The 5977-nt window shown below is 33.2% G+C and overlaps 1 long non-coding RNA gene across 9 annotated transcripts; it reads left to right on the plus strand.

The window, feature by feature from the left end:
- Positions 1-683: 683 nt before the first annotated feature.
- LOC147393410 (uncharacterized) lies at positions 684-5660 on the plus strand. 9 transcript variants are annotated; one of them, XR_015182357.1, is made up of 5 exons: positions 684-1243; positions 2334-2463; positions 4106-4169; positions 4600-4744; positions 5363-5660. It is a non-coding gene; the product is annotated as an uncharacterized LOC147393410 (long non-coding RNA). The 9 variants fall into 9 exon arrangements; XR_015182356.1 differs by having other exon boundaries at positions 684-1209; XR_015182359.1 differs by having other exon boundaries at positions 684-1209; positions 2339-2463.
- The last annotated feature ends 317 nt before the right edge of the window (positions 5661-5977 follow it).

Genomic DNA, 5977 nt, shown 5'->3' on the forward strand with positions numbered 1-5977 from the left:
TCAAGGATTGTCATTTCACGTGGCAGAAATCATCATTTTATGTGAATTTTGGTTTTCCTAAGTGTGATGTCTTTAAATTTTCTCGATATACATGAATATTGTTGAAAGTTCATTTTCAGTCGTGCTTTCTTAGGAATCGAAATCTAAGTAAAAATCGAACATCAATGGGTATTTTGATCATTTTTATGATTTTTCTTAGTCTTCCATTTTCATCAATTTTAGCCTCGTTAGATTTGAAATCACATTTTGAGCAAAACATTGGTATTTTTGAGATATTTTAGAGGCGTAGGACCCATGAAGGGTATTTTCGTCATTTTGTCAATTTTTACAAATTTTGACGTGCGACTTCTTTGTGTCCTAATATAATTATTTATAAGTCTTTAGGTTACATTTTCCTAGTGTCGTGAGGTCTCTAAGTTATCGAAATGTATGGCGAACATAAGAGTGCGTACTTACTAAATCGAGTGTAAAGTATAATGATCCTAAGCGTGCGTAACTTCTATGTTAAGCATGCCAAGTAAAAGAAAGATCAAATAATGAGGACTAGGAAGAGATTGGAAAAAATAGATAAGATGTCTCTAGCAAACTTTTGACTTTTTGCACATTCTACGCTCATAATTAGGAATCCACAATAATTGGGTGACAAATTATCAAATCAGACAGATGCAAAAATGAGGTGTCACTACAAAAAAATTGCGAAATAGGAACAAATATTTAAAACGGCATTAAGCCGTTTCTATTGAAAAACGGCGTTAAACCGTTTTATCTTTTAAATCCGTTTTAATTGTAACTCTAAAATTCCAAATTCCAGTCCCTTCGTTTGGAACGAACTGAAAGGTCTCTCTCTCCCTCTCGATCTCATCTCTGTCGATCGACCTACCTCTCTCTCTCTGTCTCGATTTCTCGATTTCATCTCTCTTGATCGACTTCTTTCTCTGTGTTTCTTTCGATCGATCCCTCAATCTCTCTCTGTTTCCCTCGGTCGATCTTATATCCCCCTTTATCTAATCGATCTCTCTCTCAAGAGTCCCTATTTTATTTGCTCGATCTTAAAGGAGGGATGTAGAGGTCTCATCAGATGCGATCTGACAATCTGAAGATGGTTTCGACCTGGTACGAGCCAATGCGGAGAAGGATTCTGAAAAGGGTCTGGTTAGGGTTCCAAAAATCTCAAGGTGTCCTCGTGGGTGGAAATCACACCTCATTCAGGTTTTGTACTCGCTAATCTCCTTCTGATACCGAGGTAACCTGGTTTGATTGCATCTCTTCTTTTAAAAAATCTGATTTTCCTATGAAAATTCGTAATCTCTACGATCTACAGTTTAGATCGAGGTAACATTTGATCACTCTCCCCCAACAGATTGAAAGATCTGAAATTTATGAGATTTTGAGTAACATAAAAGAGGAATCATGGCTTTAAAATTCTTAAAATCTTGAATTCTTCATGGATCCATAGCTAGATGTGTTCTCCTTCATGCTTTTCTCTTTTCATCGGCTATGGCGATCTTTCCTTTTCTGCAACTTTTATGTGAAATCGGGTCGAATGACCTTTTCATGGTGAATTCTGATAGATCTTATCTTCCCTTCGTCATAATTTCAATATCTTTCAGCTTCAGAGATTCATTATTTGTTTGGGGACCTCAACTTAATTTCAGTTTCTTTCAAGCTGTGAACAATATTTCAATGCTAGAGTTGTTGGTTCTGATTCATATAGATATTGTGTCAAATGTTTAAAAAAAATATTAAGTAGAATTTTTAATTTGTTTAGCATAAGATATCATACTCCTCATTTATTAAAAGAAAATCAGTAAGAAATTGAGGGAACACTGTATGTCCTTATCTAAAATTGAGTTTCTCGTTTGCAATAATTGGATAGTTTGAATAATTGATTGTAGTTCTGTTGGAGAATTAGAATCTCAAAAATTTAGGTGTCTTTAGACGAACTTTTAATGCATGTCAACAACAAAATACAATTCTTCTATTTTCTTCTATTGTTTAAATCATCATTATCATTATTCATTTTCTACTTCAAGGATTAAATCAATGAGAACTTGTCCGAATGCATGAAGTGTATATATATAACCAGTAGGAATCTTATATTATATGGGTTAAAATATGAGATCACAAGGTTTTCTGAAGTTATTATCTGATAGTTTATATATTTATCAAACAAAAAATCTGGTAATTTATATATGGAGATATATCTAAGATCAAAGGCTTTATTTAAACCAGATGATGTGTAACTATTTGCTTATAAATTATCTTTAGTTAAAAATATGTCTGTTTCTTGTGAACTTAGTAGAATTTTTTTACAATTTTGGTGATTTTTGCAGTATAGTTTTTCTTGCTTGTAATGACATAACATGTGATAAGTGGGAAATTTTGGATTACAAGAATGCTTGAAAGGGGAATTTGTCAGGGTTGGCTCTAACCCTAAGTTTGCTTAGTAGCTGGTTATCACTGGTAACCTCTTCTCTTTATTTCCTTTTTTTAACAAACTTTTTTTACAATAGTCGAATGGAATTATCTATAGAGAGGCATTTCAAGAAAAAATATAACAGGTTTTATGTCTTATAATTTTATTATGGTATCTATTCTTACTGTTTGTAACTAATGTTGAATCATAACTCTTGTTACGAGGGTTGGAAAGTCTGATAGAAAACAAAATAGGTTTTATGTCTTATAATTTCATTATGGTATCTATTCTTACTGTTTGTAACTAATGTTGAATCACAACTCTTGTTACGAGGGTTGGAAAGTCTGATAGAAAACAAAATAGGTTTTATGTCTTATAATTTCATTATGGTATCTATTCTTACTGTTTGTAACTAATACACCTGTCCCTATCGGTCAAGTAGTTCTTTTACCACTTGAAGCATGGTTACCTAATTAGTCTGTTTTACATTATGACATGATAAAACTTGCAGGAAATACCTACATTTGCATTAATACATGTGGGTATTACATGCCAAGACAGGTATGACCTACATTTGCATTAATACATGTGGGTATTACATGCCAAGACAGGTATGATGTCAGATTTTAGCAATCCTGAAAAAGAGGGACATGGACTCGATGCTACTATAATAGATTAGAACAAAGTAATTTTTTTATACAATAATAGAGATAATAGTTGACTCTGTGATGGGATATCTTATGTATAGGTAATCAATATCTTGCAATAGGGAAAAAAGTAAAAGCAGAGTATTGCATTAGAGTCCATGGAGTGTTAGAGACAACACTTGTCTAACATGGGCAGTTCACTTTCGTTTAAAAGAACCCATGCAACGTAGGCATGGATACTATTACTCTTTAGATTGATGCTGTTTCAAGATTCGACCATCTTGCCTGAAGTGAAATTACATGAATTGGGACAAGTTATAAGGTTATGTGTTGAACAAGAAAAAAATGTAGATTGTAAACTTTCTTTCCTTGACTTTAATCTAAATGAGATCTTCTTAGTTATGTTCTACTGGAATGGAATCATGTAAGAGATATCGCTGCAAACATCTTGTGCGAATTTCAGTAGAAGAATGAGTATGGATGGGCACAACAATGAACAAAGTCAAACTTGAATACCACTTCAGTCACAAATCATCGCTTAGTAGCTTATAAATTTGGTAGATAATTTTTTTTTCTATTTCAATGTATCTAATGCGATTTATTATTGGTTGTTCACTTGATCTGACATCCTTATTACAACAAACAGAAAATGTTAATAGATAATCCACTTATAATTTTCAAATCTTACTTGGTTCAAGAAATCAATTATATATACATGTTGGATATTATATTCATTTCTTCTGCTAAGATACCAATAATGGCTACAAATACATTACAAAAAAATTGTAAAATTGGAACATAAGGGTAAAACGGTATTAAGCCGTTTTTATTAAAAAACGGTATTAAACCGTTTTATTTTTTAAAAACCGTTTTATCCGACCCATATCCGCTTATTTAGATGGAACGAAAGTCTGATCCATCTCTCTCAGCCGTTTTTCTCACTCGACTCTCTCTCGTCTCTCTCTCACTCTCTTGTCGAATAATGTTATTATAGTGAATTATATCATCTGAGCAAATATACATCTGTTTTTGTATTTGATAGGAAGTGTGTTTACTCAACAAAACAGATCAAGCTTGTGGAATTGCAGCATGAGAAGGATGAAAAGGTATCCAAATGAGGTTGTAATCAACCTGGGTTTAACGTGGACAAGAATGGCTAGGAATCTTATCATTTTTTCTGTCATTCTAGAAATGAGTCTTTCTTTCCAATTTCCATTTTCCAATTTCCAACAACATTGTTTGTTTCTTTCCTGAATCCAAATCCAATGACCTTATTATTTCATTTGTACATACTTCCACGTGACTAGTCATGCCAATATGCCACAGACATAACTCTTCACTGCTTATCTATCAAATAAATAAATAAATATATAAAACCTGTCAGCACTGTGATTTCTCATATCATCTGGTTCCTGAGATTTTGGATATGAAAGAAAAAAGTTACTTTCATTTGTAGTCATTGTGTCAGTTGTTAACACATTCTTGGGCATATAAGATTTTCTTTTTAACTCCAAGTTGGGTTGTTAATATTTTCAGGCTATTGCAGTGGGTTATGCCATCATGACTACTAGATCCGTCCATTTAAACTGGAAGATGAGGGCCCTTTGAGTTCTGCCCATGTTTCTTTTGCCTGGTCTATCTTCTGGCATTTATTCAACACTTGTGAGCTTTACAAGGATGTGTAATTATCTTAAACTCTACACCTCATTAATTTAGCTTTTTTTTTTTCTTTTCCGCGATTAACATTCATTTCTTACTTTCTTTTGTGCGTGCGCGCGCGTATATGTGTATAATTTGAGATTATCATTGCTGAATATGCATTTAATCTTTAATACATTTGAAGCTGTTGAATTTTTTACCCACTTGAATTTTTTTCTATAGTATGACTTCAGAATTTTATTAAATTGGGAAATCTGCTTCACAAACATTTCTGTGACAATTAAAATTGTAGTCTACCCTTTGGATCCTTATCTATATTTTCAGATGTGGAAATTTATTGTGTCTAATATCTTTGATATCCATTTTAAGATAATCAATTCTGTTCTTTTTTTTTTCTAATAATGTTGCAAAGTTTATAAAACCTATTAAATGATTACTTCCTCTCATCTTCTCTCTCTCTCTGTGTGTGTTTTTCTTTGCTTTCTTGCACCATAAGAGCTGGCTTTTATGAAATTATATCCATTTTGTTTTAGTTTTTACATACAACTCTCTAGTACACTCTTTCTAAATCGGTGGCTTTTATGAACTAGTGGACATGAAAGTTTCTCACTTTGTAGTCCTTGGTTTTTTGGTTGATCAGGAGCACTTACTTCTCGGATACTCCTTTGAAGGTGCGGAAGTTCATCGTGAGAGTATGCAATGTGGTGACACGAAAGAATTCTTTTATTGGTAGTCGCTGGCATTGTGGGGATCTTAAAGAAGATAGTGAGGGATGGGAGTGCTAGCATTGCTTCCTTGTAAGCACTTGTGCTTGTGTAATGATTGTGAATAGTTTATCGATGCATTGTAATTTTAGATTTGTAAGTTATGACTCATTGCAACTTTTTTTTGTGTATAAATTAATGTGATAGAGAACCTCGATGTTCTTTATTTGGATCTATTTTAACCGTGGATAACAGGCAAATAGAAAAAAATATATATATTTTAGATATCGGTTTATAACCGATGTCTAAAGTCTCAGACCTAGGACATCAGTTCTATAAAATCCGATGTCTCAAATCTTTTTGGGTACCGTGTGCTGTTATATAAAAGACGCAAAGTAGGAAGGGTTTTAAGTCGTTCCAAATTCAGAGATCTGGAACGGTTTTTAACCGTTCCAAATCATGAAATATAGAACAGCTTTCAGCCGTTTAGCCTCATTAACGACGCCTCGATTAACGACGGTCTGCAAGCCGTTTCATAGTGCCTTAGGAAC

This window comes from Akebia trifoliata, chromosome 10 (genome assembly GCF_017979445.1).
Source record: "Akebia trifoliata isolate Shusen 1 chromosome 10, ASM1797944v1, whole genome shotgun sequence".
Classification (NCBI taxonomy): Eukaryota; Viridiplantae; Streptophyta; class Magnoliopsida; order Ranunculales; family Lardizabalaceae; genus Akebia; species Akebia trifoliata.